Source organism: Mauremys mutica, chromosome 5 (genome assembly GCF_020497125.1).
Source record: "Mauremys mutica isolate MM-2020 ecotype Southern chromosome 5, ASM2049712v1, whole genome shotgun sequence".
NCBI lineage: Eukaryota > Metazoa > Chordata > Testudines > Geoemydidae > Mauremys > Mauremys mutica.
The window spans coordinates 59,722,391-59,730,805 of NC_059076.1; the positions used below are offsets into that span (position 1 = coordinate 59,722,391).

Below are 8,415 nucleotides of genomic sequence, written 5' to 3' on the forward strand. Positions count from 1 at the left end.
CTTTATGTTTTGTCTAAAAATAGAGTCAGTCCTGCCTAGAATATGGGGCAAGTCTACTAGAGAACCAAAGAGCACAGCCGTTCCGGGTCAGAGCCCCAGATATCCCGCAGAAATGATGAGCTGCATGCCATTCTAGGGGGTGCCCCTGCAACAACTCCACCCGTTGCTTCCCTCCTCCCACACCCCTCCTGGGCTACCGTGGCAGTTATCCCCCTATTTGTGTGATGAAGTAATAAAGAATGCAGGAATAAGAAACACTGACTTTTTAGTGAGATAAAATGAGGGGGAGGCAGCCTCCAGCTGCTATGATATTCCAGGCAGGACATCTCCATTACTCATTAAAGGGTGTGGGGGAGAGGAGCACAGCCTCCCGCTCCTATGATGAGGACGGTTACCAGCCCTATTGCACCATCTGCCAGGACTGAATCTCCAGGACACAAAGTTTAAAGAAGGGAATGACCGGGAGTCATTCTCATTTTTGCCCAGGCACCCCCGGCCGACCTCACCGAGGCCAGCCAGGAGCACTCACAGGATGATTATGAGGACGGCTATCAGTCATTTTGTACCGTACCGTCTGCCACCGGGGAGGGGGGGGGGAGAGGAGAGGATGCTGCTGATTAGCGCTGCAGCACCCCATCTACCAGCAGCATCCAGTAGACATATGGTGACATTGAAAAGAGGCGAGAAACTATTTTTTTCCCTTTTCTTTGAGGGGAGGAGAGGCGATAAATGGACATATTCCCTGAACCATTGGCGACAATGTTTTTGACCCTTCAGGCACTGGGAGCTCAGCCAAGAATGCAAATGCTTTTTGGAGACTGCAGGAACTGTGGGATAGCTCAAGTGCTCAGTCTCCTCTCCCTCCCTCCATGAGCGTCCATTTGATTCTTTGGCTTTCCGTTACGTTTGTCACACAGCACTGTGTTGAGTCCCTGCTGTGGCCTCTGTCTATCATAGCCTGGAGATTTTTTCAAATGCTTTGGCATTTCGTCTTCTGTAACGGAGCTCAGATAGAACAGATTTGTCTCCCCATACAGTGATCAGATCCAGTATCTCCTGTACAGTCCATGCTGGAGCTCTTTTTGGATTTGGGACTGCATGGCCACCCATGCTGATCAGCGCTCCATGCTGGGCAAGCAGGAAATGAAATTCAAAAGTTTGCGGGGCTTTTCCTGTCTACCTGGCCAGTGCATCCGAGTTCAGATTGCTTTCCAGAGTGGTCACAATGGTGAACTGTGGGATACTGCCCGGAGGCCAATACCATCGAATTGCGGCCACACTAACCCTAATCCGACATGGCAATACCGATTTCAGCGCTACTCCCCTCGTCGGGGAAGAGTACAGAAATCGGTTTTAAGAGCCCTTTATATTGATATAAAGGGCTTCGTTGTGTGGACGGGTGCAGGGTTAAATTGGTTTAACGCTGCTAAATTCGGTAAAAACGCGTAGTGTAGACCAGGCCTTATTCACACAGGTTTTATGTGGGTGATACTCCACTAAGTCCTGTGAAAGGAGAATTAAGCAAAATAATTCCTCAAAATGCAACAAAAGAGAAGAAGCTTAATGTGATATGAAAAGCCTGAGGATGAGTGCAAACAAAAAGTAGGGGGAAGCATTTATAGTACAAGTATAATGATTAAAATGCTTTTACATTTTTTGCTTAAGTTTTGCTGTCATGTAAACAGTTCATTTAAAATGGTGTGACGTGTTAGGAAGATTTTTATATCTAGGGAATCTATATAAATATTCCAAAAAGGCAGCAGAGAGAATGAGCAACAAACTATTCAATGAAGAAGAAGCTATTTAGGTAAGTCTTTCCCAAGGTTACAGGCCAAAATTCTTTTAAATAACCTGCACACCACTTATTTGAAACAAAAATCCCACTTTGGTCTCAATTTACTTCTCAGCAACTAATAGCACAATGTCTAAGTTAATTCTCCTATTACTAAGAATTCATTAGGTCTATTGAATATACCTTAGAACGTTATTAAATTATACCATGACATCTTGTAGTTGGAGCAACCATGACTGTTTTAGTGAAGGTTGTATAATGGTTTCCATTCTAATCTTATTTTCAGTAGCTCTTAACTTTCTGAAGCTTCCAGATGTCAGACTAAAATTTTCTTACTTTAGGTATCTGTCTGATGGAAATGGTTTTTGGAAAGTTTGAGCAAATATGGTTTCACCAATTTTGAATGTATGTGAACAAAACTGTAGTCCAGTACAAAAATTATTCCTTTATCTTCTGTGCATTTCTTCAGCCAAAACAGTTGGGATTGAAAGAAGAAATCTGGCATAAAAGCATTTGAGGAAAAATGCCTTTGAGTATTCCAGAGAAAAGTGATTTTGATTTAATCCCACTATGAGCTTTTGAAAATCTCAACCCAAGAATGTATAGTATATTTTGTATCAATTTTTTTGAACATTATGCACCATCAACAATTAAAGAAGGCTGCAGTGTAAGTGTCTTAGTGTATTTGAACAGTACAATTCATTTTTAAAATCATGAAAAGCTTAGAAGAACCATATTGACAATACTTCCACTTTTACCTTGCATAGTGTGTATCGTCACTCCCTAGATTCTTTGCATTTTGAAAAGGTCCTTAAGTCTGAGCTGCTTTTCACTTCAGTAGAGTCTTCACTGTGCAGCTAAGTTAGACAGAAATATTTGCAGTGCAGCCTTGAAGTGGTCGCTAATGTTTAATAATTATATAGCATATTTTGGCTGGCTATGACTTATAAAGAGCAGGATTAGTCTACTTAGGACTAAGTTGAGTTGGGCCATGGCGAAGTACATATGTATTAAAATGCAATCATCAAGTTCCCTTAAGTCTAGGCTCCTCTTTCAAATGCTTCTCTACAGCTCCGCTCAGCTAGTAATTCATTTATACAGTCTTTCAATGGGCTCATGTTCAGGTGATATTAATATTTCTTTTATTATACTTTAGGATATTACCTAGTCAATTAAAAAAAATTGTTCAAGCTCCCACCACCAGACATTTCCTCTAGGAAATTGTCATAAAAAAGCCTGACATTCCAAATTGTTGCTTCCCCCATCATCAACTGAGGAATGTAGGAAAAAAATTATTTATTTTTCAATAAAATCACAGGATAAACATCTGTCTGCATGAGCAGATTGAAGAATACCTTACATTAGCCTGATACAAATCCAATTTTGTATTCAAGCAAATACGCCTGTGCTCTTTTTATTTTCACTTTCCACAAGTATTCCAGCAAGCAGGTTTGCTGGCAGGAACGTTCATAGAACTAACAAATGCATAAATGTCAGTAGTGGAAATCTCACTACAAGTTATTCCCATCCAGTGAAAGAATGGAAAGAGTACAAAGTAGGGTGATCAGACAGCAAGTGTGAAAAATCGGGGCAGAGGATGGGGGGTTATAGGAGCCTATATAAGAAAAAGACCCACAAATGGGGACTGTCCCTATAAAATTGGGACACCTGGTCACCCTAGTTACAAAGTGACCTACTTGTTCATAGGAAAATGGTCAGCACAACTCAAATTTCAATGAACTGCTTGCAGACAATTTGCAGGCCAAGAATTATTAAAATAAATTATTTGATAAAAAGTTTAAAATAATGCATACATATGAGAAAATTGTAAACTACTCATGAACATTACACAAAGAGAAAAACAGGCTGATTTAATTTAAATTTGTGAAATATTTGCTACCAACTATTTGCTCAGATGACTATGTCAACAGCAGTAACCACAAACAGTAAGCAATAGTGCACACAAACAATGAGGGGGCAGAGTAAAACATATTTAGCAATAAACCCACACTCTACTCAGCAGGTTAATACAAAAGCCTGCTCCCTGGAATGAAGGGAAGTCATATCAGTAGGTAGTACCATTGGTACGTGTTTCAAAGCAGTCTTTCTGTGGGGAACCTGGGATAAAACTGCTATTTATATCCTCAGCTCATTGGCTGCTCATGACTCATTAACTCTGAGCAAGACAACACTCATGTCTCATCAAGACAAATTCAAGGTCTGGGGGCAGGCAACAGAAGGTGGGGAATTGAATAGGAAGATGGGAAGCATGGAGAAGCTCGCCCTCCTCTGATTTCCATCAGCCACTTCCAGGGAAATGGCTGCTTTCTCACTGCCTGGGATGGCAACAGTTGTTACAATGGAGACCAGAGAGAGATACTTGCCCTTCCCACTGAACACAGTAGCTGCTGTGTGCGTGTGCCCATGCATGAGGTGGAGGAAAAGCTACTTCCATCTCTCTATGCTGAGTCACTTTTTGATTCTTCCGTGAAAATGTAGCTTCTTGAGGACAGAGCAATTCCTCTCTAAAAGGGAACCCTTCAGTGGAACCTTGCCTGGCCAGAGCCCCTGTCAGCAGGAGAAGAGTTTACAGTCTGGCTCCCTAGAAAATCATTTGCTGCTGAGGACCACATTGTGGCTATAGTACCTCCACCGTTTAAACAGGGCTACTTGAATGTATATTTCTAAGTGTACTTCACAAAACAATCCATGTTCATGCCGACATGTTCTTTAAAAATCGCTTGTGCCTTTTATTGCTGCTTTAGAGTTTATAGGATGTCCCCATAATTTTTTTCACTCTGTTTGACCTTTTACACCAGAAATAGCAAGACTATCAGGTTCTGACCTATTATCTATTATTTGTTAAAAACCAACAGTGTCCAGGGTGCTGAATATAATAAAAGACAAGGTTCCTACCACAAGAGATTATAATCTAAACAGTCAAGACAAACAACAGACAAAGTGGACAGCAGCATATGATTGACCAAAATCACCCCTGTATTCGCACCCTGTGCACTACTGTAATGATCTTTGAACAATATATGCCTTGTGACGTATCATTTGAAAACTAATAACTCACCAGTTAACAATATCATGGTGAAATGTGTTTGGCAAGATTATATGTAACTGAAATATGCTTACCAGATAAGTCTGGAGAGGGGGAAAAGACAATGGACAAGCTGATGCATCTAGCCAAGTGTCAAAGTTGATTGGCAATCACTTGGCTATTCTTTGGCAATGAAAGGGGGGCAGGAGCAGATCGATCTGCATTTGAGCAAATAAGGTGGAACTTCTTTCACCATGAGACTCCATGTCTCCATCCTTACATTGGGAAGGAACTTTCTCTAGGGGTAACCCTCAGGAAAATGCATTTCAAAGGGTGACTGGACTATAAAAGGGAGAGGCAAACATACCCTAGGTGTTCTCTTACTCAAGAGGTCAAAGGAATCAGCCCTTTGACTTTGAGCAAAAAATAATCCAATGTTGTTTTTAAACTGAATTGTTTGGTAATTCCAATTAAAGTAGCAAACTGTTCTACCTTGACCCCTTACAGGGGCAACAGACTTCTAATATCTGAACTGTCCAGGAGAGGGCTGGACAGTTCAGAACAAACATTTTTGGGAAATTTAGAGGCTGGGAGTGTGCTGAAGTCACCATGCAAGTGGTACCTAAAGCTGGTGGAAGCAAGTGTAGCTGGCAGGCTGAAGTGTAGCTGGCAGGCTGCAGCTACAGACACTCAAGGTGTGATCTGCATGCTGTTTCCGAGGGGCCAGGTTGGAAGCAACAGCAGCAAAGCATTATAAGGCACCCAGAGTTGTAGGGCAGATGGTAACCCAGTCCCTCTATGTGACAATGATTATATGTGTTCGTGTGTGTGTGTGTCACTTGGCATTAATGTTCCCTTTACATTTTTTGTGACTAGAACCATAAGTGGTTTGTGAAGGCACTCTTGAAACCTTTAGGCAATTTATTGCCCTCAAATTCACATTCACCATTCCTTTGAACAGCAATAAGAGTTCTATTATGGATTAAGGACAATATGTATCCATAAATGTAAAATGTACACACCCTCAAAACACTCTCATGCCCTCCTGACTGCTAAAATTAAATTACCACCAATAAGGAGCTCAAGCTCTCTGCAATTTTTTCTGGTGTATGGATGGTGAGATTCTGTGTATAAAAAAGGTAACCACAGTGTTGTTACCACTGTTACTCAATTACCATAAATCTTGTACAAAGTATGTCATCTTCCTAGAGTACATGCAACATACCTCCCATGGCACATGACCAGGATGCATAATTGAATTTGTTCTGCTTTTTGGATCATTAGCTTCCCCAGTCTGGGCTGGGTACTGACAGGGAGCACGACATGAATGCTGACCCATGCCCCACAAAATATGTCATGTAAGGTATCAATAGAAAAGTGATGAATTGCTAAGTATGATTATCTTGTTTATATGATTATCTTCTCTCTTTGTATCTGAAGTGATGAATATTGGCTATGGACTTGTAGCTTAAACGTGTTGTATTCCTGGGTGACACCCCTCAGATAGACAGTGATATGTTGATGTCCCATTAAGCCATTCCACTCTCACATGGGCCATTGAAGAATTACATCCCACCCAGTAGGTATTCCTACAGATACCTCAGACAGCAAGGAGCCAATGGCTACCCCCTGTGATTCAGCAAAACATGTAAGGACATGTGATATGTTCATGTGACCCTGGACTCCATCTTGGGCCGCAACTTTCCATACACAGGTGCTGTGAGCTTTGTTTAGGACAGTACATTTCCATGCACATGGCAAAGGATATAAAAGGCATCTGAGATACCTTCATTTTGCCTCTTTCCTGCTCTAATTCTTTGGACTGTGGATTTACAACTAAAAGGAGTATCTCGAACTCTGACTGAGGACCTTCCAATTTTTTGGAAGTTACCAGAACGACTTTGCAAGCCAGCCATGTATTCAATCACTCCTACAAACCTGATATAAGGACTTTGCAGGCATTTGTATGTATATGATCTATTAACCATTTATAACTCTCTTCTTTTCTTTTATTAGTACATCTTTAGTTTACTGAGGATTGGCTGACAGAGTGATATTTGGGCAAGATCTGAGATGCATATTGAACTGGGGTAAGTATCTGATCCTTTGGCATTAGAAAGAATGCCACATAGAGCGAATTAGGTTTTCACTATATTAGATCTATTTGTCTGGATGGGAGCCAAGGGCCAGAATTCTTAAAGGGGACTGTGTTTGGCTTCTGGCTAACCAATGTGGTACTGCAGAAGCTCTTTTGTTACTGGCTTGGTGAATCTAATTATAGAATAAACCACTCATTTTTGGGGATTGCCTGCTCTGTTTCTTGCAATCTTCCCTGAGTGTGGCATTCTCAGTGTGGTCCATCTGAGGTATCTAGTCACAGATGGATACATTTGTTTTTCTATTTGTCCCGCATATTTGGTGATACTGTAATGCTCTCCTGTGTCTCATGTTCTCTCTTCCTTTATTTTCTGCTGTGGAGAAGGAAGCCTTATGCTTAGAGAAGGGACCAAAGACAGGTGGATGGGGGAAGGGGCTGCTGCAGCCCTCAGGAAAACCTGCATTTATGAGGGAGCTTATCTTTCTCCCAAAAACAGGAGAAGGAAAATGGTCTCTTTCTTCTCTCTCTACATCCTACCAGCCCTTAAGGGTAGTGGGGTGTAAATTCCAAGTTGTTCTCCCCTCCTGGTTGGCTGGTATGAGTACAGAAGTATTTTGACAGAAGATTCAAGGGGAAAACAACATTTCAGCTGTGGTCTAGAATGTTTTCAGCATTTTGATTTACTTTGTGAAGTGCCCTCATATGAATGTTTATGGACCATTACCTTTTCTCTTATAAATTTGTTTAAACCAAACACACCCAAATTAAGAGCAAGTTTTGATCTTAATCTCAATTTTGCTGTTGGCCTTTCCCTCCAGGATGGACTAAACCAAAATTGCAGATCTGAACACCAGCAAAACTTTGGATCCAGCACCACACTTGGTTACGTCCTTTCTTGTGTCAATATTGTCTTACATCTCTTTTCAAACCTGATAAACTAGCAGGACACGACAGCGCAGAAGAAAAGGATATGTAGTGATAGCAGCAGTGAAGTAAAAAGAAATGTTAAATACTGTTGTTTTGCTGGGCTCTACAGTTTATTGTTAAAGCTCAGTAAAGTTAACAAAAAGAGTTTCCTATGAGCATCTAAGTGTTCAGACTGGGGTGGGCTGCCTGTGCCGTTTTCAGATTGGTCATTCTGTTCAACATGCGTGATTAGCACTGTACATGGAACAGCTGCTGACTTCAATGGACCCTTTAATCCTACGCATGAATGGATCCCTTTGTGCTTTAAACTCCAAGATTTATTTAATCAGATCTGAGACACATGCATCATGAGACACGAATAAAATAATTATAGAGAATTTTAATAAACTAACACTTATGTATATGTTTTATAGCAAATGCTTAAAGTTCAGCTTTCTTGCGTCATTCGTGTTTATGACAGTGAGGTAACAGAGCATACCTTTTACTGTAGGGAACAATCGTACATGGGTACGGAGATCAACAGAATGACCCAGTGGGTCTTCTCCCATGTCA

The 8,415-nt window shown here is 41.1% G+C and overlaps 1 long non-coding RNA gene across 1 annotated transcript; it reads left to right on the forward strand.

Moving 5' to 3' along the window:
• The first annotated feature begins 1,607 nt into the window (after positions 1–1,607).
• LOC123371663 lies at positions 1,608–8,121 on the forward strand. Its single transcript, XR_006579893.1, has 3 exons — positions 1,608–1,807; positions 6,855–6,928; positions 7,755–8,121. It is a non-coding gene; the product is annotated as an uncharacterized LOC123371663 (long non-coding RNA).
• The last annotated feature ends 294 nt before the right edge of the window (positions 8,122–8,415 follow it).